Source organism: Palaemon carinicauda, chromosome 40 (genome assembly GCF_036898095.1).
Source record: "Palaemon carinicauda isolate YSFRI2023 chromosome 40, ASM3689809v2, whole genome shotgun sequence".
In the NCBI taxonomy this organism is placed as follows: Eukaryota; Metazoa; Arthropoda; class Malacostraca; order Decapoda; family Palaemonidae; genus Palaemon; species Palaemon carinicauda.
Genome location: NC_090764.1, coordinates 49,710,155 through 49,732,832, shown reverse-complemented (window position 1 = coordinate 49,732,832; position 22,678 = coordinate 49,710,155). Strand labels below are relative to the sequence as shown.

Sequence of the window (22,678 nt, the reverse complement as noted above, 5' to 3'; positions counted from 1 at the left end):
TCAAGGACAACATTCAGAACGTTTGGATAAGGAGATGACATTTACGATAATAGTATCTTATTTTGGAAGTGCAAATGAGCGCTTGTATTAATAATTAATGATTGAAATTGGTGTTTTATATATTATATTCCAAAAAGTGGCGCAACATTTGATGTTGAAATTAGAAGAGTAACAATTATATATTCATTTGTCAGTCAGAAATAAGACCAAACAATTGTTTGCATAATATATGATAACTTATATGTACTTATGGTTTTTAATTAATCACTGTTTAATAACGCATTCAATTTGGTAGAAAGTTAGTTGATTGACGGGTGTTGTACTTTTGAGAATTGGATAAGAGATATGAAATATGCTGTTATTTTTAGTAATGATTTTTATAGATAAGTGCACTTGTTTGTACCAATGGTGAGTTGTGCAAATTGCCTTCGCAAATGACAAGGCCCAATAAAGATACCAACTCCATTAATTTTGTCATGCTCATTTACCGCCAGTGTTTTGAAAACGTAAGCGTCCTGTGATTCGGTCTGCAGCAATATTGTACGAAGACAGTTTATCATATTTGGAGTTAAATAAAAGGATTTTTATAGTTGGTTGGTGTTAAATTGATCACAGCACTGAGTAAAAGTGACCTACAAATTTAATTTACTACAATAGGAGTAAATTTTCAGTTTGTTTACAGTACAGGTTTGAAGGCAGATACCTCGAAAACGAAGTTGTAGTATTGTATCTTCATATAATTCATTATTTTCCCTAATTGATTATTTGTTAAATTGTTTCATAGTACTTACATCATTTGTTCTGTGATTGACTTGAAGGAAAATATTTTCGAGGGAAGCGATGGTAGACTTTTGCCCTGGAAAAAAAAATGTGTTGACTGTCCTCATCCCCAATCAAGAGTAAAATATAATTTATATGTTCCATCTATTATATAGGATATTTTCATCCTTAGGCTATATCATTTTACTTTACCACTTCATTTCTTTCTTCCTGTTCAACCTCCATTAACTTACAATTCATAATGCAGTTTCAGAGTTTTTTCTGAGTTGCACTTGGTTATTGAATTACCTCATTGGTTTCAATGTTCTGGTGTATAGCCAATTTCATAAATAAAATAAAATACAGACTATGCACACACACACACACACACATACATATATATATATATATATATATATATATATATATATATATATATATATATATATATGTGTGTGTGTGTGTGTGTGTGTGTGTGTGTGAGTCTGTGGGTGGGTGTACTTTAGTTTGCAGAATGGCAGACACAAGCATCAAATGGTTCTAGTAGAGGTAACGGGGAATAAGGTTAGGTAAGAGTATTTTAGGTTAGGCCATAAGTTCAATCAGTTCATTATGCATGTTGCGGAAGATTTTTTATAATTCTGACCATCCTTTACATTCAGATGTTCCCGGACAGTTCCATCCTGTTCGTAGTACTAGACATGCAATTAATTCTAATACCCAGGCCTTCTCCATCATAAGGCTCAATACTACACAGTACTCTAGATGTTTTGTTCCAGCTGTGACCAAGTTGTGGAATGGTCTTCCTAATCGGGTAGTTGAATACAGTACAGTAGAACTTCAAAAGTTCAAACTTATAGCTAATGTTTTTATGTAGAACAGGCTGTCAGAAGTCCTTTTATAGTTTATATATGAAATATTTGTTCTAATATTAATGTTTTTAGAATATTTTATTTTAATTGTTCATTACTTCTTATATCCTTTATTTATTTCCTTATTTCCTTTCCTCACTGTGTTATTTTTCCCTGTTGGAGCCCTTAGGCTTGTCGCATATTGCTTCTCCAGCTGGTGTTGTAACTTAGCAAGTAATAATAATAATAATAGTGCCGTAGCCTCTGTACCAAGGTCTTGCACTGTCTTGGGTTAGAGTTCTCATGCTTGAGGGTACACTCGGACACACTATTCGATCTTATCTCGCTTCCTCTGGTTTTGTTAAAGTTTTTATAGTTTATATAGGAATTATTTAGTTTAATATTGTTACTGTTCTTATAATAATTTTTCCTTGTTTCCTTTCCTCACTGGGCTATTTTCCTTGTTGGGCCTCTTGGGTTTATAGCATCCTGCTTTTCCAACCAGGGTTGTAGCTTACCAGGTAATAATAATAATAATGATGATAATAATGATAATAATATTTCTTTGATTCGTTAAGATTGAATAGAACTAAACTCTTGTCCATATACGAATACAAACCATCGTCCTTTAATAGGCATATGATGACCGTTTAACTTTTAATAAGGTTGTAGTAATAGGTACTGGTGGGTGGGTTATCACTGCACTTGCTTTTGATTTTGGCTCCAAACCAGATAGGTGTATTTTGGCAGCCTCTTTAATTTAGGCTATTAAATTTTTGCTCTCTCCTTTAGATAATATATAAATGGATGAAATTGCAGGCTGACCGTTGTGTTCGAGGGAAAGGATTTGCAGTTAAGCTATAAATGTGTTCCGGTTGTCTATGCAATATGCTGTTATCCTCCAGTTATCTGTGCAATATGCTGTTATCCACTTCATCCTTGTTCCTGTTGGGGTACATGACTGTTGCTATCATTCCCTCACAAGTGTGCCCTTATGATGACGAGAACGTGAACTTAAGGGATTTGGGAGTTCCTTGGACATTGCTAGTGCTCTTTCAGAGGTAGGAGGTTTTGCTGCTGCGGAATCTGTAAGGGAAGGGCTGCCTCCTTTTTTCTACCCCTGCAGTGTCATCCTGACACCCCAAGCAAAATGCTAAAGGGTGTAGAACATTGTATTGTCTCTGCTGCTTTAAAGATTCCCCCGTGGGAACATATTCATTGACTTCCACGACCCCTTTGCATGCAAAATTTTAGTGCCTTCCCTTCTTATGCCTCACCTTTATTAGATTCATCATATTCTATTATACAGTCCTTCTAGAAGAATTACTACCACAAGATATTATGGAGATGTCCAGGAAGACCGACTGATTAAAGTCACGTATTCTACTGGTGCTCTGTCTTATACCATACCGAGTGCCCTTCACTAAACCTGCTAACGTTGCTACTTCTCTTCTGAAGAAGAAAAATAAAAAGATGTTGATGTCCAGGACTTCGACTGATCTCTCCCCATGTCCATGGGGGAGGGACCGTTTGTCCCAAGAACATTCTCATCCAAGAAAGGTATCTTTATACGTGGTACAGACTGATGCTTGGTTCCCTGCACTGTGCCAAGCACACGCACTATTGGTCGGGATGAGAGATGCAGCCCTCTTATCCTGGACAATTGGGGTACACTTCAGGATCTCTCCTAGGTAGAGGAACTCATGATCACTAATTATGTATGAGCAACGAAATATTCATGTGAACGTGATTTTAAGCCTTTATGATGTTTCTGTGTGTGATTGGATACCTTGAGTTTGAAGGAACCAGATACAGTAATCTGTTACCTGTTCTTTCCCAGCAATCCCAGTCCTTCCAATGAGATCTTCCAACGCACCAAGATCTTTCTACAGCATGTCCTGTGATCTTCCCATGTCTTAGCTTAGCACAACAAGGTGACCTCTCAGGACCTCTCCTAGTATATATGTGAGCAGTGAGATGCCTCCATTGTGTACTTGCAATTGGTGGAATAGCTTCTCTCTATCAAGTGACTATGAATTCACACAGCACTCGGTACCACGCTCTCCTGTTCGCTCTTTAGAGGCCAAAGTGCATAATACCTTGTCAGTTTCTGAGGGCATGAAAGTTAAAGAGAGTTCTGTCTTTGAGAGCTAGTCTAATTGTCATTTGGTCAACAGTTCTACAGCTGAAGGGTATTGCCCTTTTTTTTGCTCGATCTGGCTAGTGAATACTTTGGGACTAGAAGCTTTTTACTGAGGTAAGCGAAGAGACCTCCCTTGGGAGGGGTTGCTGTGAATGCGGAAACCGCTGAGACAAAGTCCTTGTTCATGAACATCCTTGCACTCATTTGTGAGTACAACAACCTTGGTTAGGGTAGTATGGCATCTGTGAAAAGAAGGATTACATCCATTGATTGCTACTTTGGTGCCCCTCAAGGGTTTAAGCCTGCCCTTGAGCTTCCACGGTGTGAGGTTGCTTGTGGAGCTATGAGTAAGGTTAATTCCTAGATCTTCAGTCATGTAAATTTTTTTTGCTCCAGCTGATCGTAGATGATCCTACCTTCCGCACTCTCTTGACAACAAAGATTCTACATGATGGAAAGCACTAAACCTGTCTCCTCTACTTATGGATCCGGCAGGGGCCGCACTGATAGCATGGATCCTGTGGAGGGACTGAAATATGTGAGTTCCTTGTTCTCAGCACTGTAGTTTGCTGTCATGGAAGCCATTTCCATAGCTAGCCTCCAAGCCTACTTTGCCAAGCCCTTGGATTTGGCAACTCCTAAGATAAAGGCGAAGTACATCAACTTAGTCCTTTAGGCATGAAAACTGTGACTTTGGTGCACCAATCAGCAATTTGATGGTCAACTGGGTTCTGTGGAGGAAGAATTCTGTTGGCTCCTGTTTTGCTTGGCAAGTTATGTAAGAGGTGGCATTGTACTTAAGGAATTGATAAGTACATGGAACTGACTATGGAAAAGGGGAGGACAGTGAGTCATGACTCCTTATCCATTGTACAGTTACCTTTAGGTGCCTAGGCTTTTTAAAGCCAATGGTAATGAGAATTTCGAGCATTGCCATGTCTTTGAGATCGGTACTGAAGAAACTCGGGCCTCCAGAGCACGATCTACCCCTCCAGCCACTTCCACTCGAAGAAGGGCGTGAATAACTCACTGAAGTTGGCAGTCCCCTTCTCATACTGGTGCAAAAACCTCACTAGGGGAATTCCACTTGACTATCCACCTCTAAAGATGCTGCTGAGCCAAGCAGGGTTGAAAAAAATCATGTTTTATGAATAGAACTTACCTGGCAGTTATATATATATAGCTGAGTCTCTGACTGCGGCAGAATTAAATTGAAAATCGCGGCAACCGCCTTGTGGTGGTTGTGTGGTTAGATGGTTAACAACCCTTACAGGGTGGTACTTGGAATCATTCCCATTTTCTGTTCCTCAGATTATCTCTGCCGGCCGGATCGACAACATCGTTGGTCCGCCTTTCAGAGTTTTTTCGGATCGCTTTCCCTTCATCGCCTTTTTGGACTTCGTTTTTGGTGAAGTACACTGTGTTGGGATTTGGCAATCGTGTTGTTTTTGTTTTTTGTCTTTTTTCCTATATTATCATGAGTGAGAAAATTCATTATCGTGTTTGTGCGAATGATATTTGCAAGGTGAGGTTGCCGAAACTTTCGGTTGACCCTCACACTATCTGTATGGGTTGCAGGGGTTTTGAATGTGCTTTAGATAATAAGTGCAAGGAATGCGAGGTTTTAAGTGATAATGATTGGTTAGCTATGCAGCGCTATGTGCGCAAACTCGAGATTGATAGAGTTAGAAGAGCTAAATCAAAGTCAAAGTCTGCTAGTGAGCCTAGCTTAGATTTATCTATTGACCCTTTGCTTGTAACCCCTTTGGAAGGTATTCCTTCCCCAAATGTAGTAACTCCTGCCCCTTCTACAGGACCTGTGCCTACGGATGACCCTGGGTATGCTAAATTAGCTGCTGAATTGGAGGCCATTAAAGCACAGTTGGAGGCCTTTAAAGGTAAGGGTGTTGGTGAAATTAGTGCTTGTGAAAGTGCAGTGGAGGTGGCGACTGATCGAATCTGTCATACCCCTAGGTCTAGACCTCTACCAAGCTCCCAGGACCAAGGGAGAAGGTACGTCGAAAGCCGAAAGGGGGTGAGAGGTGCTTATCCTCGGTCAGTCGTCCCCTCAGACAGTCCTGTTGCGATCTCCCAGGCTGCTTTTGACCGCCGTAGGAAAGGCGTGTCGGATACGTTTGTGTCTTCGCCTGATCGTTCTCCCAGACGTAATTGGCGTTACGAATCAAGACCAATGAAGAGAGGGTGGAACCGGGACGTGCAGTCTCGCTCTCCCTCTCCTGGTTCGAGTAGCAGAGACCCTGATTCTTCGGAAGACGTTTTCGATGTTCCTGTTAAAAGGGCGAAACAGAGAGTCCTTAGCCCAGTTAATCCTGCTAGACTCCCTGCTTCTTCTGCCAGCGCTCCCAGTCAAGCCGTACGACAACTGCCGTCTTCGGCACCGCGAGAGCCAGCGGAGGTTGCTAAAGCTTTCATGGTTGTTATGCAGGAACAACTTTCATCGTTAGTTAAAGCTTTCAGCCACCCTTCTCAGTCCGTCAGACGTAAGGACGTCTCTTTGCCTGTTAAGAGATCTTCTTCTAAGAGAGTTTTTAGTATCTCTCCCAAGAAACCTCTGCGCACTTTGTCGGCCGTACGACAACGTGCACCCTCCTCATCGGCACGCTGCCAGGAATTTCCTTCCCCCCCCTCCCGCCGCCAGGACGATACTGCCTCTCGTTCTCGGCGCCGCGACGATTCCGTTTCCCTTTCGAAACACCTGGACGTTACTGCTTCGTTTCTTAGGAAACAGGATGAATGCAGTCTGCATTTTCAGGGCGACGGCAGCCTGCATCTTCAGGACGCTTCCGTTTCTCGTCATCGTGACGATACTGCCTCTCGTCATTGTGACGATACCGCTGCTCGTCATCGTGACGATACCGCTGCTCGTCATCGTGACGATACCGCCTCTGGCCGACTGGATGTTAGCGGCGCTCGGCGCCAGGATTCAAACAGCTCTCGCTGCCAGACTGCTGGCAGCCCAACTCTTCGGGATGTTATCCTTGAGCAGGACCTCAAAGATATTTCGGAAGAGGAAGAAAAACCTGCCGACTCTTCTAGCGATTACAAGGTTCTTTCTCGCTCTCTTTTGGAACTTTATGGGGAGGAATTTCAACCTTCGGCCCCTCGTTCTCCTCATTCTCAATTTACCAGGAAGAAAGCTACTAAACCTTCGGCCTTCATCAAAATGAAACTTTCAATTTCGGCCAGGAAAGCTCTTGCTAAAGTGGGTGATTGGATGGAGGAACGGAGACAAGCTGTCAAGACCACCTTTTCTTTTCCTCCGTCCCGGCTCGCTTCCAAGGCCGGTATGTGGTATGAGACAGGGGAACCTTTGGGGTTAGGAGTGCCTTCCTCCTCCCAAGGTGACTTCTCGGCTCTTGTGGACTCGGCAAGAAGGCATGCTTTAAACTCTGCCAAGGTGATGTGGTCCATGTCGGAGCTTGATCACCTCGTCAAGGGAATTTTCAGGGTTTTCGAGGTTTTCAGCTTCCTGGACTGGTCTCTCGGGACTCTGGCCAGGAAGTCTGGACTCCTGGAGGACAAGAAGGACCTGACGAGTATCATGTCCTGCATGGACAAAGCTCTAAGGGATGGAGCTAATGAATTGGCTTCCCTTTTCTCAGCAGGGGTCTTAAAGAAGAGGGCCCTTTTGTGCTCCTTCACCTCTAGATCTGTGACTGTTGCCCAGAAGTCGGAGCTGCTTTACGCCCCTTTTTCTCGTCATCTTTTTCCCGAAGCTCTGGTCAGAGATATCTCCCTTTCTCTGGCTCAGAAGGCTACTCAGGACCTTTTGTCTCGGTCGGCTAGAAAGACCTTACCTGTTGCTCTTGCTCCTCTGAAGAAGGAGGAGAAGTAGTTTCAACAGCCCTTTCGGGGCAGGATCTCCTCGAGAGCGGATTTTAGGGGGAGAAGACAAGAGTCAGGGCCAAGGACCAGCAGGGGTGCGTTTAGGCCTCGGTCCAAAAAATGAGATGGAAGTCCTCCAGACACCAGTAGGGGCAAGACTGTCTCGTTTTTGGCAGTCTTGGGAAAGGAGAGGGGCGGACACCTGGTCCCTCTCAGTCATCAAGGAAGGTTACAAGATCCCCTTTTTAAAGAAACCACCTCTCTCAAACTCTCCCCTGGCCTTAGTGGCTCAGTACACCGACGCGGGGAAACGAGAGGCTCTTCTGGAGCTAGTCGACCAGATGTTGGTCAAGGGAGCGATAGAGCCAGTTCAAGACCTCGCCTCACCAGGCTTTTACAATCGCCTGTTTCTGGTTCCCAAGAACTCGGGTGGATGGAGACCAGTCCTAGATGTCAGCTCTCTGAACGCCTTCGTGGAGAAAACAAAGTTCTCCATGGAGACGGCTCAGTCAGTGCTGGCTGCAGTTCGTCCAGGAGACTGGATGGTTTCTCTCGACCTACAGGACGCTTATTTTCACGTCCCCATTCATCCGTCTTCGAGGAGATATCTGAGGTTTGTGTTCCAGGGCAAGTGCTTCCAGTTCAGGGCACTTTGCTTCGGTCTCAGCACAGCTCCCCAAGTCTTCACCAGACTTATGGCGAATGTGGCAGGCTGGTTACACCAGGAGGGGATAAGGGTCTCCTTCTATCTAGACGACTGGCTGATCCGGTCACAGTCGAAAGAGAAATGTCTGGAGGACCTAATGAAAACTTATACCATCACTCAGGACCTGGGACTCATCGTCAACTGGGGGAAGTCTCAGACCGAGCCGAATCAGACTATTCTCTATTTGGGGATAGTTCTGAATTCAGTTCTTTTTCAGGCTTCTCCCTCCCAGGAGAGGCAGACCAGGTGCCTGGACAAAGTCAAAGGCTTTTTGAGGAAGCAGGAATGCTCAGCGAAGGAGTGGATGAGTCTGCTGGGAACGCTATCCTCCCTGGAGCAGTTTGTCCCTTTGGGGAGACTGCACCTAAGGCCTCTGCAACACTTCCTCGCAAAGGTTTGGAACAGGAAGATCCAGGAGGACACTTTTTCTTTTCCCATCCCGACAGAGATCAAGGATCTTTTAATGTCGTGGCTGGACCCAGCTCTGTTGAAAAAAGGGATCTCCTTGTTCAAGAAGAACCCCGACCTAGTGTTATTCTCAGACGCGTCCGAGTCAGGCTGGGGAGCAACACTAGGGAACAAAGAGGTCTCAGGTATTTGGGAAGGGAGTCAGGTCAGTTGGCATATCAACAGGAAGGAGTTGATGGCCATTTTGTTAGGGCTCAAGGCCTTCAAAACCTCGGTCTCGGGAAAGACTGTGGAGATCAATTCCGACAACACCACAGCTCTCGCGTACATAAGGAAACAAGGGGGAACTCACTCCCTCTCTCTGTTCTCAACTGCGAGAGAACTTCTCCTCTGGGCGAACGAGAACGAGACCCAGCTGTTGACAAGGTTTGTTCAAGGGCAAAGAAACATCAGGGCAGACATGCTCAGCAGGAGGGGACAGGTCCTTCCTACAGAGTGGACTCTCAATCCGCATGTCTGTCGGAGCCTCTGGAAGTTGTGGGGCAGACCAGTAATAGACCTTTTCGCCTCCGGTCTAAACAAGAGGATCCCGAACTACTGCTCCCTAGTACCGGACGAGGAAGCTGTTGCGGTGGATGCCTTCTTGATGGATTGGACGGGGCTGGACATGTATGCCTTTCCCCCGTTCAAGATAATCAATCTGGTTGTCAGGAAGTTCGCTCTCCTCGATTCGAGACGAATGACCCTAGTGGCTCCATTCTGGCCTGCGAGGGAATGGTTCACCGAAGTGGTAGGGTTACTGATGGACTTTCCAAGAAGACTCCCGGCAAGTCCAGATCTTCTCAGACAACCCCACTTCGAGAGATTTCACCAAAACCCCCTCGCTCTCAATCTGACTGCCTTCAGACTGTCGAGAAGCTCGTTAGATCTCGAGGCTTTTCGGCACAAGCGGCGAAAGCTATTGCCAGAGCAAGGAGGATCTCTTCACAAAGAGTCTACCAGTCAAAGTGGGAGACCTTTAGAGCTTGGTGCAGGAGGCGCAAGGTTTCCTCGTCCTCTACCTCTCTGAGCCAGATTGCAGACTTTCTTTTGTACCTCAGACAGGATGCTAAGCTGGCTGTATCTACCATTAAAGGATACAGGAGCATGCTCTCAACCGTCTTTAGGCATAGAGGCTTAGAGTTATCTCAGAATAAGGACTTGCAAGACCTCATTAGGTCTTTTGAGACAACGAAGCAGGTGCACTTAAGGCCCCCTTCTTGGAACCTGGATGTGGTGCTTAAGTTTCTGTGCTCCAGGAAGTTTGAGCCTATCTCGCAAGCTTCTCTGCGAGATGTGACTAAGAAAACCCTCTTCCTTTTGTCTCTAGCGACTGCCAGGAGGATCAGCGAGGTCCAGGCAATCGAGAAGCGTGTAGGCTTCACCCTAAATGGAGCCGTTTGTTCCTTGAGGTTCGACTTTCTCGCCAAGAATGAGAACCCTTCGAAACCCTGGCCTAGGACTTTTGAAGTCCCTAACCTCACGGATCTAGTAGGTCAGGAACAGGAAAGCCTCCTCTGCCCGGTTAGGGCTCTCAAGGCGTATTTGGCTCACACTAAGAGCATGAGGGGTGCTTCCAACTCCTTATGGTGTTCGGTGAAGGATCCTCAAAAACCCTTGTCAAAGAACGCTTTGTCCTTTTTCCTGAGGGAAACTATTAGGGAAGCCCACCTCTTTTGTGAGGAAGAAAACTTCGCCCTGTTAAAAGTACGGGCTCACGAAGTAAGGGCCATTGCTGCTTCGCTGGCATACCGGAAAAATATGTCAGTTAAGCAGATCATGGACGTAACGTTCTGGAGGAGCAACTCTGTCTTCGCTTCTCATTACCTCAGAGAGGTAAGAGTGGACTATGATAAGTGTTATACCTTGGGCCCATACGTAGCTGCGGCTTCTGTATTAGGCAAAGGAGTTACTACCCCCACTCAACCTTAGTTTATGTACTTGTATATGGGTTTGTGTTTTTTTATGGTTGTCTGAGGTCCTCGTCCTGTGGTACGGTTCCCTCAGTCCAGATAGATAGTTTATATCTACTTCTGCAAGGTTAGTTGGTTAGCTTTAGTAAGGTTGCAGGTTTTTCTATATGGGAAGGTAGTTTTCTGAAGTCTAGTCAAGTTGTTGGTCCTACCCCTTTGACAGACTCGATTGAGTTGTTGGCAGCGTAGCGGGTCTACTCCTGGCTGAACACTCCTAAGGGAAAGTGACTCTAGAGGCAGTTACCTTTGAAGTCAGCTACCTTAGCAGGTAAGGAATCAAGGTGTTTGTTCTCCTACAACTCTTTTGTTTTTTCCCCAACTATGTTTTTTCTGTCTGTTTCCCTCCTCCAAATGTGTGAATCAGCTATATATATATAACTGCCAGGTAAGTTCTATTCATAAAAATGGAGTTTTTATGATAAAACAAAGTTTTATGAATACTTACCTGGCAGTTATATATATATTTTAAAGCCCACCCACCTCCCTTCAGGAGACAGATCGGGCAAAGATAATCTGAGGAACAGAAAATGGGAATGATTCCAAGTACCACCCTGTAAGGGTTGTTAACCATCTAACCACACAACCACCACAAGGCGGTTGCCGCGTTTTTCTATTTAATTCTGCCGCAGTCAGAGACTCAGCTATATATATATAACTGCCAGGTAAGTATTCATAAAACTTTGTTTTATCATAAAAACTCCATATTTTTTCCTTATAAAAAAAAAAAATGATTTACAGGTATTTGATTTAAATCAGATTTTTTATTTAACTAAATTTTCTTGATTTAATTTTTTTTTTTCAATTGTACCTTTTTTGCTGTTGCTGATTATTTGTTTTAGTCTTATGAGGGTATTTTCTGGTATTAAACTTGATTTGTTAAAGGAAAGCATACATCACTCAAGATGAGTTTTTCTCTTAAAAAACAAAATTCAGACTAATGATTTAACTGAATTGGACTTGTTATAGTAGCTAGTACATAAATACACAAAAGTAAATGAAACTGCAATCATGCAAAAATAAAGATATACAGCAGTTTTATTTTAACATAAAGCACACAGTAAGAAATAGAAGTAAACACATATTTAGGACTTTTCCGAGTGTGTACTGTACTAGCAGTACTGTACTTTGGTCTTCCTTGGGGCTCGAGAGTTCGCCCTCCAAGGAAGCCTTGATTGACGTCATCCGGTTGGGTGCCGCTGTCAAGCAATCGCCGACTTTGGCAGAGGTTGATCCTCTGTCTATTGTCGATGTTGTGGAGTCAGAGGTATCCAATGCGGTATTTCCTAATACCTCTGCAACTTCTCAACCCGCAGTAGCTGAAGGCTTAGTTTCTCCCGTTCCTGCTCAACCTACGAGGGAGAAACTAAGTCCAACTGTCTCTCCTGTCGGTGATTCTCCTCCTCGGGGGAGTTCACTCACACAGACTCCTCTTCAGAGGACTGCTGAAAGTCAGCTTGCTGACCCAACGGCCCCCAGAGGGTGTATACGTCGTAAGGCTCGCCTTCCTCTTCGCCGGAGAGGCCTTCCTTCACCTTATAAGTCGGTGAGGAGACGCCTCTTCGGTTCGTCATCGTCATTGCAGTCCGCCGCAGAGGAGCCTCGTCATCGATCTCTGACTGTTCCTGCTACGACCCTGGACCTCTGCGGATCGTTCGTGATCCCCTTCGGTGGAAGGTTGTCCTTACAAAGGGCACGCCGACCTTCCACCCGACAGACATGCTGACCTGCCGTCGCCGTTCCTGGCAGCTGATGCGCTTTATGCGCCAACCAAACCTGTTTTTAAAAAAACAGTCACCGGTCCCTTCGGGGCAACAAGGGCGTATGCGCCAATTAGCGCACACGTCCCTTACGCGCCATGCCAAGCATGCACGCCAATGTTCTGACCTCATTGAGGTTTCGGAGATAGCGCATCAGCGCTCACCTGCTGCTGCTGTTCCTGATATAGCGCGCCAGCGCTCACCTGCGCGCCTTTAACCTACTGCGCGCCAGCACTCACCAACGCGCCAACGATCTCCTGCGCGCCCACGATCCTCGCCAGCGCTCGCCAACGCGCCGTCTGCTTTTGCCTGCGCTCCATCCCTTGTCAGTGCGCAATCGCGTGCATTCACCTACACGTGCCTACGAGGATGCGCGCGCACCCTGCGTGCTCACGCCCATCTCCCACAGCAGCTACGCATTGCCAGCCTGATGTGCGCCCACAAGAGGCGCGCCAACGATCGCAGGTTCCGGCTGCGCGCCCGCGCGCAAGGGATATCTCTACGCTCCTACGCGCCATCGCTCGCCCGCGTGCAATCAGCAGTCTCCCGCGCGCGACCCCGGGTATTCCCCATCGTGCGAGCGCCAGGGCGATCGTCAATATCCTCCCACGCGCGAGGCTGCAGGACAACACGCGGCAAGGTCGCCATCGCCGCATTCCCCCCCCCCCCCCCCCCGCAAGCGCAGAACAGCGCGCTCGCCGGTAGGGGGGAAGGTTCCAGAAAGGTCCAGGGACATTTCTTCTATGTCTTCTTTTTTTTTCAGGCGAACCCCCCTATGGAAACTCCTCCCAGGGATTGGTCGATCCCTGTCCCTCCAGAGGGAGTGTCTGACAGCGCAGCCATTAGTCAGCAGCCTTGGTTTGGGGCACTGATCAGAGCGGTCACGCAGGCTTTCAAACCTGTTCTCTCTGAATTGGGCCACAAATCCTTGGCTGCGTCTACTCCCCTGAAGAGAAAAAGAGGAGTTTCGGACGCGGTGACTTCTCCGAGGACTAAGCTGTCTCCTCGTAAGCGTTCGAGGCATGCCCCCCTCCCCCCCCCAGACTTTTTCTCCCTCCCCTTCGGACGAGGATTACACGTCCTCAGGGGAGTCACGTGAGGTGAGACGTTCCCCCATCGCACCAATGAAGGAAACCCTACCTCGCGCTGAAAAGTCTTCTCGGGTAGGGGCGGAGAAGAGCCTACCTCCGTCGTTGTTGGAGTCCTGCATCCCTCCCAGGAGGGAGTTGAAGGACTCCAAGACAGTACCAAAGTCCTCGTCAAGACTTAGAACGGAGCCAGCCAGTCACTCGGAGAACGTCCGCGAGTCTCCCCAAGAAGAGCCTTTGGGGACAGGAGACTTCACTGCTAGTCCATCTGGAGGAGAGCTGCAGGAGTCAGAACATGCATTTTGGCAGGTTCTGACCCTCATGAGGACTCTCAATGGGTTTGCCTACCCAGAGATTCCTCCTCGAGAGGGCAAAGACACGGTCTTGGACCGAGTATTTGGGACTCAAAAACCCTCTAAGGCCAGTGCAGCTTTGCCCTGGTCTCAGGGGGTTAAGAGTACCAGGGACAAGATTGCGGTCCAGCTCTCTGAGCTAGCCTCCTCCAGCCGATCCAGTGCCGACAACAAGCTTCTCCCACCTCCTCGCGTGCAGCAGAGGAGGTACTTCGAGATCGTAGAGGAGCCTTGTTTAGCTCTTCCCCTTCACCATTCTTTGGAAGAGCTTACCAGGGGAGTCCCTCTTGAGAGACTCTCCAACCGGCAGGTCTCATTCTTGGCGACTGAGATCCTTAATCAGGAGAAGGTTGCGAAGTGTGCCATGCAGGCCACTTCATGGCTGGATATCTGGTTAGGGACCTTAGGTATCCTGATACGTTCGGAGGATTCATCCAAAGAACGTACCAGGAAAGCTATGGAGACCTTTCTACTCTCAGGCACTCGCACGATCGAGTTTCTGGCCCACCAAGTCTCGAACTTGTGGGCAAACACCATCCTGAAACGTTGCGATGCGGTGTCTGAGAGGTTCCATCAGAAGGTCCCTAGCACCGAGAAAAGCAGGCTCAGACATTCTTCCGTGATGGGAACGAACCAGTTCAAGCCTAAGGACGTGGAGCATGCTGCTAAGAGGTGGAGGAAGTCCCACCAAGACTCCCTCCTACATAGGGCTTTGACATCCAAGCCCTATAAGCCTCCAGCACCCCAGCAGCCCCGTCCTACCAAGACCACGAAACCGACAACGGCAGCGAAGACAGTGGTGTCTAAGCCCTTTCCTGTTAAGGACAGGAAAGTCAAGAAGCCCTCCAGAGGTGGGGAGAATCCTAGAGGGAGCAGCCGAGGCCGCAAACGCTAGGATTGGTAGTCCCCCACCAGTAGGGGGATGCCTTCGAAGTTGCGCAGACAGGTGGCAGCAACTCGGGGCCGATTCCTGGACGATTTCCGTAATCAGTCAGGGATATCGCGTCCCGTTCGCAACATCTCTACCTCCCCTGACGACGAATCCAGTGTCATTGAGCTCCCTTGCCATGGGAACAGCAAGTGGGCAGGCCCTTCGGGCAGAAGTCCAGACCATGTTGAAGAAGGGTGCTCTCCAGGAGGTCCTCGACGGGTCCCTAGGCTTCTTCAGTCGACTCTTTCTTGTAAAGAAGGCGTCTGGAGGCTGGAGACCAGTCATCGACCTCTCGGCTCTGAACAAGTTTGTCAAGCAAACTCCGTTCAGCATGGAGACCGCAGACACGGTCAGACTTCATGTGTACACTGGATCTGAAGGACGCGTACTTCCAGATCCCAATCCATCCGTCTTCAAGGAAGTACTTAAGATTCAGCCTAGACAACAAGGAGTTTTAGTTCAAGGTGCTGTGTTTCAGTCTCTCCACAGCACCACAGGTTTTCACCAGAGTGTTCACCCTATTATCGTCGTGGGCACACAGGATCGGCATCCGTCTCCTCCGTTATTTGGACGACTGGCTGATCCTAGCAGACTCGGAAACATCCCTTCTTCAACACCGAGACAAACTTCTGGGACTTTGCCAGGATCTGGGGATCATGGTAAATCTCGAGAAGTATTCTCTGCTTCCCACTCAAAGACTGGTATACCTAGGCATGATTATAGACACCAATCTCCACAAAGTCTTCCCATCAGACGACAGTATAGCAAAGCTGAGGAAGGTCGCAAGCCCTTTTCTCAGACAAGAAGAGCTTCCAGCCCAATCGTAGTTACGTCTCCTCGGTCACCTGTGATCTTTGGCTCGTCTAGTTCCCAACGGTTGCCTCAGAATGAGATCCCTCCAGTGGCGACTCAAGTCCCGATGGAATCAAGGTTGCGATTCCCCGGACGTCATGATCCCAATGGGATCTGCGGAACGGACGGACCTCCAGTGGTGGGTGACAGAGGATTGGATCTTCTCGTCCTCCCCCCGGATTTGATGCTGTTTTCGGATGCCTCAAAGAAAGGGTGGGGAGCCCACGTTCTATACCACAGGACCTCAGGCCTGTGGTCAGAATCAGAAAAGTGCCTCAATATAAATCTTTTAGAGATGAAGGCCGTTTTCTTGGCCCTTCAGCAGTTCCAACAATACCTGGCGGGTCACTCTGTGGTGGTGATGAGCTTACATCAACAAGCAAGGAGGTACCTTTTCGAAGCAGCTATCCCATCTTGCAGTAGAGATATTGAGATGGACCGAAGTCCACTCGATTCCACTAACGGCACGTTTCATTCCAGGCAAGAGGAATGTACTCACCGACAATCTCAGCAGAGCGTCTCAGATAGTGATTACCGAGTGGTCTTTGGATCATCTAGTAGCCAACAAAGTCCTGACTTTGTGGGGTTCCCCGACTGTGGATCTGTTCGCGACAGCGTTGAACTTCAAGCTTCCACTATACTGCTCCCCAGTCCCGGATCCCAAGGCGCTCTGGCAAGATGCCTTCCAACAATGGTGGGACAACATCGACGTGTACGCCTTTCCCCCATTCTGTCTGATGAGGAGGGTGCTCAACAAGATCAGAATATCGGTCAAACTTTCAATGACCCTCATAGCTCCACTATGGCATCACACGGAATGGTTTCCGGACCTTCTGCAACTCCTAACGGAACTTCCGAGAGAACTCCCTCCGCGACACGATCTATTCAGACAACCACATGCCAACATCTTCCACAAAGCCGACTTCACGCCTGGAGACTATCCAGCATATCCTCGCTGAGAGAGGATTTTCACAACAAGTTGCGATTAGGATGTCTGGACATCTTCGAAAATCATCCGCATCTGTCTACCAGGCAAAGTGGAAAGTCTTCTGTGGTTGGTGTCGTGGAAGGGGTATCTCTCCACTCGATGCCACTATTCCAACAATAGCGGAGTTCCTCGTGTATTTGCGGGAAGAAATGCGCCTTTCAGTCTCGGCGGTGAAAGGCTATCACTCAGCCTTAAGTCTAGCCTTCAGGCTCAAAGGAATGGACATTTCTTCCTCGCTGGAACTTACCTGCCCTCAGTCGGAAGTGAGACTTCCTCCATGGAACGTGGTTCGAGTTCTCAGGTCTCTTAAGAGACCTCCCTATGAACAATTACGCCAGGCTTCAGATCGCCACCTAACTTGGAAGACGGTGTTCCTACTAGCTTTGGCATCGGCCAAGCGAGTCAGTCAACTTCATGGTCTCTCATATGACATCGCCCATTCAAGGGGATGGGTGGAGGTAACGTTCAAATTCGTCCCTGAGTTTATTGCTAAGACTCAGAATCCGGGGGTGCCGGACCCTCGGTTCGACTCCTTCCAGATTTCGAGTCTTCGTTCTGTAACAGATGACCCAGACCATCTCCTACTGTGCCCAGTAAGGAGTCTGAGGCTATATCTCAAAAGAACGGCTGCAGTCCATCCTCAGGTGCAAGCATTGTTTGTTAGCACTGGGAGGACTAAGAGGAGGGTCACCAAGAACACCATCTCGGCATGGATTCGCAGGGTGATCCATCTGTCCCTGATCCAGACCCTCCTCTGTGACGTCGCCCTGGAGCACATGATGTCAGGGGCGTAGCTACGTCCCTGGCCTTCAAGAAGAATTTCTCAGTGACGCAGGTTCTTCAGGCTGGGGTGTGGAAGCGTCAGACGATCTTCACAGCCCACTACCTGCAAGACGTGACCCACAGGAGGCTCGAAACGTTCTCTATCGGCCCTGTGGTGGCTGCACAACAGCTGGTTTAGAACCTCAGGCTCCTTAGTGGACAAGTAGCAGAAGGTTGAGGGCATTGTTACCCGGTCTTAGTCTGCATGAATGAAAAGGTTTGTCTGGCCCTTATTCTTTTCTTCATCTTCCCCTCTCTTGGGGAAAGCAGCATCCTGGGTTCTCTGCACAGCTGACCTCAAACCACTGCAGGTAAACCATGTTTCCTTGTGCTCCTAGTATTAAGCTAATACTTTCACGTCCCCATACCCTGACGAGGTGGTATTGGGAGAGTCCTAGCCTAAAGTTTCCATCTAAAGGACTACAAGTCAACTTCCTAGGATGAGTCACACTTTATTATACCTTCACACACAGCTTGCATAGGCCGCAGTCCTTGCCTAGCAAGGTTCTAGCGAGGTGCAGGGACTCCTTATTGTTGAGTGCTAACAGACTCAAATAATGAGTCCCCGGGCAAAGCCAAAAGCCAGTACTGGCTGGGACTTTCCACCCTTCCTAATGGGTGAGTCACCCCTATTAAATAGCGTGGTTTGTATGTCAGTTATGGAACAAATGACATTCGTAGATATTTTGTATTTTTCCTAACTATACAAACCTTAGGTATTTAATCAAACTTGCCCGCCAGCCCTATCCCCCTTGAAGTCCTACCTCCAAGCAAAGTGAGCTCAAGCACAGGTGTGTGTGAGGGGGCGGGGTACAAGCTACCCTCCCTGCCCCCCGCTAACTAGTGGTGGGGTAGTAAACCCTCGTTAAAATTCTAATGGCTCGTCATTTCTGCTACGCCGAAAGTAATAACCCCTATTAAATAGCTAAGGTTTGTATAGTTAGGAAAAATACAAATTATCTACGAATTTGTCATCTTGTTTTTTTAAGATCACCGGTTATCGGGGCGCCATAGCTTCTCCCTTCTTCAGGTAGATTGGGTGGGACTTTTTAATGTTGGAGACTGCAACCATGATCCTGCAGAAGGAAGTACATGTCATGATGGCGAAGTGGATGAAAGCGAGCTTGGCCTCCCTAATTCATTGAGAACTTACCTTCATGAGCCTTGGCTTTCAAAGGCAAATACGCTAAGAATACTGAACCTCATCATCATCCTGAAGCTATCACTGAAGAAGATCCTTCCTCATCTAAGATCTGCCTACTGAAAGAATGGCTGGACAAAATATATGGTTGAAGATGAAGCAGGATAAGACTTAAAATTATAATGAAGTGGTGGTAGTTAGTTGGAGGTTGGCATGTAAGCTCCTACTTTGTTTTCAGTTGCCAGATACTACAGAGGTACTTCTCAGCATCTTCACTTGTCTGTCTTAATCTTTTTCTTTTTCCTTTAGATAGATGTGTTGGCAGATCGTCATGTGCGAGGGATATTAGCCTAAGGAAGCAGGCAGAGATACAGTATATTGTTTCCCAATAACTGTAGCTGTGCCTGTATTTGTGGAAACCTGGCCACATCCATATTCTTGTTCGTTGAACAGCATTCCTGTAGGGGGTTTATTCCCTCCTTAGGTTTGCTTTTTGATAATGGCAACTTAATCCTTAGGAAGTTGGGATTTCTTATACATCTCTCTGCTTTGTCAGAAGAAGGTTTTATGGGAGGGGTGTCATCCATCTACTCTTCTGTGTCTTCCCAACCACAGAATTGCACTAAGGGCATCTCACCTGGTAGTGTTGTGCTATCTCTTGAAAGAGTCTGTTGTGGTGTTTCTCTGTGTGGGGCGTCGTCTGGGCCTGCTCGATCACAATTAATGCGAACTGCAAGTTCTTCCTTCCCCTCTGCCACATTTTCATTAGATTCTTCCTGCTGTGGCTTGTAGAGGAAGGATGAGTAGAAGACATTATTTTATAAGTTCCGGAGATCTATCATTTGGATTCTCGTATCTGTGACCCAATGTTTTCTCCTCATATATGCGGGTAGGGAAAGTGTGGTACTTAGTACCTCCCTTCTAGAAGTTTGCCAATAGTTGTCCCATACCAGGAAGAAACATTGTAACACACTACTCTAGGGAAATGTCTTGGTACTTGGCATGGATGTTTACACACCTATTACTAGGAGGATTAAGTGACAAAACATCAGCATGCACAACTCTTATACAAGGCTAAGCTGTGCTGAGATGTTTTGGTACGGGGTACAGGTGTTAACACGCCTACTTCCAGTACTGTACTCGATCTCATACAAGACTAAGTACTGTATGTGCCCCTTGTTTGTATTGATGGGCGCCGCCCTTGTCCCTTTCTTTCTTCAGAGTTACTTAGATCATTCTATGAAGGGGACAGCCCAGCAGAATGGTGGCTTGGGACTGTGCAATGCGAGCTGTGCGAGCCTGATGACATTAGTATACCTGTACTTTACTGTCTCATCACAGACATAATTGTCTCCAGCTGACTGGTTCACGCGCCAGGCCTCCACACTCGCCATCACTTATTGGTCAATCCCCATGTGATCAGTTTTTACTCGATGGGACACTGCCCAATTGGATGCTGCGTGATGGAACACCACAGGATTGGACTTTTTGCGTATTCTTCAAGTTATTGTGACGTTCCTGAGTCACAAGACTCATTTTTTTCAGCTTCTTCTCAGTGTTCTGCACCGTCATTTTGAGATACAGTATTTTTATTCGTATAGATCCTTCCATGTTTAAAGGCCACTCATGAATGGCAGAGGCAAGGGACAGTGATATTGCCCTAGCAAGCAGGACAATGTCGTAGAGACTGACCATATATACATATAATGAGCGCCCAAGCCCCCTCTCCACCCAAGGTAGGACCAAGGAGGGCCAGGCAATGCCTGCTGATGACGTCTGTAGGCGAGCTGCCTTCATGATACGACACCTTGGTGTCTTCCCTGCAGCAGTCTCTGGGCGTCCCGGGACTCCCAGCCCCGCCTAATCCACAACACCTTTGGATCTGATCGGCTACCCCAAGGATCCAACTTGAGAGGTCAGTATCCTTCTCTTCCACCTCCGCAGGCCAGTCTGACCCCAGCAGGAAGCCTTCACAGGTTTGACTCCCTGACAACCCTCTGGTTCACCTGTCCCCCTCTTCCAGGCCTAGAGGTAAAGGCAGGAATGAGTCTAGGTTGGTTCAGGACTTTACCCATCTGCAGCTAACTCCTATCCGTTCCAGCAGTAGGATGACAGCTAAGCAGAAGAGGATGATGCCGCATTATACTCCTCCACACGCGGATCGGCTTCACCCACAGTTAAGCAGGGATGTGGACTCTCCTTGTTAGATTTCCTTTCAGCCTTTCAGACCGGAACCTCTGAAAGTGGTTCCACCGAACTGCGTCCTGTCTCCAGGCCATCAAGAGACGAGGAACCATCAAGTTCCGAGGCCCACGCCCCAACTGAGCGTCAAGCTCCCTCCAGAGTTTCCATCCTGGAGGAACACTTTCCACCCCGTAGGGAACCCAAGAACTCTAAGACGATTCTCAAGAGTTCAAAACCAAGGGAAGCCTTCAGGCAAGAGAAGACTCAAGGATCCCCTTTGGCGGGATTCTTCTGAGAGACTACACTAGTTGACTACTTCGATCCACCCCAGGCTTCTATGGCTGAGAGCTTGGAGGGGGATGAGTTTTTGGACTTGGATGACGATTACCATTCCGAGAGCAGCAAGCCCTAAGTTCCACTCTGAAGACGAGCGCTGAGAGTCGGAGCAGGCTTTCTGGCAAGTCCTTGCATGCATGCGCACAATAAATAAGGTGTCAGATCCTGGCACCACTCCCCTGGAAGGCAAGGACATGGTCCTGGACCACTTGTTTGGTACCCAGAGGCCCCCTAAGACTAGTGCAGTCTTGCCCTGGTTGAAGGGACTGACAGCGGCCAGAAAGAAAGCTGTCTTGCAGATAGCAGGCACTTCTAGGTCTCTACATGCAGGTTCTTCATCTAAGTTCCTCCCACTTCCTTTCATCTTGCAAGGGAAGATTGCTAACAAGCCCCATCCAGCCCTGCCCCTGGACCCCTCAGTAGGGTCTCTTACTAGGGGTCTCCGTGTACAGAAACTTTCCAGCCTAACAGCTTCGCTTTCAGTAGTTGAGCTCCTTAACATTGAGAAGGGCATGAAGTATGCCATGTAGGCTGCTTCGCGGCTTGATCAATGACTGGGGATGTTGGGCCACCTTGTTAGATCAGAGGATTTATCCAAGAAATCGGCAAGGCAGTCCGTGGAATTTTCCTCTTGTCGGGTACCCGGATACTGTGACTGGGAAATTCCACTAGCAAATACTAAAAGTGGAAGTAATGCGCTTAAGGAACTCGACGCTTGAGAGATCTTCTCTCTTTGACCCAGAAAAAGTAGAGAGGGCAGGTGATAGGTGGAGAAAATCCTCCAAGGATTCTCTCCTCCATAGGGCCATGACTTCCAGGCCCTACGGAAGAGCTCCTCAACCTCCCAGGAATCAGCTCTAACTAGCAAACCCCTCAACAAAGAGGACATCAGGATCCAACAAGGTGTTATGGCAGCCCTTTCCTGCCAGAGACTAAGGGCCCCAAACCCTTTTAGAGGAAGAAAAAATGGAAGAAGGGGCAGCTGATTTGGTCGTTCCCGCTAGGGAGGGTAATCCTCTCATCCGTCCACTGGTTAGGGGATGCTTGCAATGCCTCAGGCAGAGGTGGCAGCACTATAGGCCAGATCCCTGGATGATCGCAGTGATCGGCGTATGGTATCACGTCCCGTTCATTCATTCTCTCCCTCTACTGACTTGAGATCCAGTTCCATCGAGCTCCTATATGAAGGGATCCGTAAAGGAGCTGGCCCTCTGGGCCGAAGTCCTGACCCCGTTGAGGAAGGGTCCTCTCCAAACGGTCCTTGATGGACCTCCAGGCTTCTACAGTCGACTCTTTCTTGAGAAAAAGACATCTGAAGCCTGGAGACTAGTCATCGATCGTCCGTCCCGGAACAAGTTCGTCCTACAAACTCCGTTCAGAATGAAGACTGCAGACACGGTCAACCAAGCAGTAAGGCCTAAAGACTTCATGCGCACACGGGATCTCCAAGACACATACTTTCAGATCCCAATCCATCCGTCTTCAAGAAAGTATCTCAGAT

At 47.6% G+C, this 22,678-nt stretch overlaps 1 long non-coding RNA gene across 1 annotated transcript in view; it reads left to right on the top strand.

The window, feature by feature from the left end:
- Positions 1-22,678, top strand: part of LOC137632033 (uncharacterized) — a 163,957-nt gene that overhangs the window by 338 nt on the left and 140,941 nt on the right. The window lies entirely within an intron of this gene.